The sequence below is a fragment of the Austrofundulus limnaeus genome, unplaced genomic scaffold, assembly GCF_001266775.1.
Source record: "Austrofundulus limnaeus strain Quisiro unplaced genomic scaffold, Austrofundulus_limnaeus-1.0 Scaffold115, whole genome shotgun sequence".
In the NCBI taxonomy this organism is placed as follows: domain Eukaryota; kingdom Metazoa; phylum Chordata; class Actinopteri; order Cyprinodontiformes; family Rivulidae; genus Austrofundulus; species Austrofundulus limnaeus.
In genome coordinates, this window is record NW_013952517.1 from 1,167,393 (window position 1) to 1,168,742 (window position 1,350).

The following is a 1,350-nucleotide window of genomic DNA, read 5'->3' on the forward strand; positions in this document are numbered from 1 at the left end:
GCCCATCTCGGTGCGGGGTGGGGGTTGGGGGGCTGCCATGATGCAGTTTACTTGGCATCTCAAAATACATTTTCTCAAAGGTATTTTTAATCTGAAAAGAGCTTCACTAAGTGAGAACTAATGTTGAGAGCTCAGCAGACAGTTAGGTTTCACTTTCACTTTCACCCGAGAGCCAGCAGGAGTTATAGGCGGGGTGTGTGGGGAGGGGGAGGGGGGGGCATTCTGCCATGATGAGGTTCGGCTTAAAGAAACATCCCAGGGGCATTTCTGGTCCCAAAAGGCGTTTCTGGTCCCCACCTGTCGTTTTGCTCCTCAGCATGGCTTCCTAAAAACGATGCAGGATTTCTCAAACATGCATGAATGAGTCAAAGCAAGGCTTTGGGCATGTTTTTTATGAGAGTATAACATTATAACATGATATAAAACTCAAAAAAGTTGATTTTACATGATATTGCCCCTTTAACACCTACAACTAAAACTATCTCAACTCATTTAATGATCTTAAGTGTTAAAATTCTGAAAATGCTTATTTTTGTAGGAAAATACGTCGTTAAAACCTCTTGGCTCTCACTAATTTTCAGTTCCTTTGATAGGTGATGACTTTGCATTTTTAAATTTCCTAATTCTTCCTTCAGTACGCTTTACACTCAAGTCCCTAATGCAGCATTTGTGCTACTAACTTATTCATGCTAATGTTGCAAGCCTCAAAAATTGGTCCAACAGCTCAAAAACAAACTGACAAAACTAAAAAAAAAGTTTGGAGCATAGATGGTAACTTACAGGCTTTAAGGCTGGCAGAGGTTAAGACATGTGGGGGAGGAAGGAGAGGAGGGGAAAAAAAGCACCTCTGTCCTGAAGTCTGCGAGTCAGCATACAACCTACAGAGAGGAACAAAGGAGAGGGAGGGCACATGTCAGAGAGAAAAAAAAATGACAGAAAATCAGGAAAAGTTGTTAAAAAAAGAGAGAGAAAGAACAGAAGAAGAAAAAAAGTGAAGTTGCTGGGAAAGAGAAGCAGAGTGAGGAATTTGTGAGTCACTGGTTTAGCTGTGGGCTGCAAGAAGTCGGGTAGTCGTGTTAAAATACCTTCTGAGCACACACGCCCATACACACAAACACACAAACACAAAATGCTTCCATAAAAATAAACATCTATAATAGTCAGCAAAACACACACAGGCTCATACTTAAACTATTTAAGCTTAAATCTGTTTGTGTGCCTTTTTTTCATACTTTACTGCCCAACAGAACAGCTAATTATCTTCACTCGGACGTTTTAGGCACACACACACACACACACACACACACACACACACACACACACACACACACACACACACACACACACACA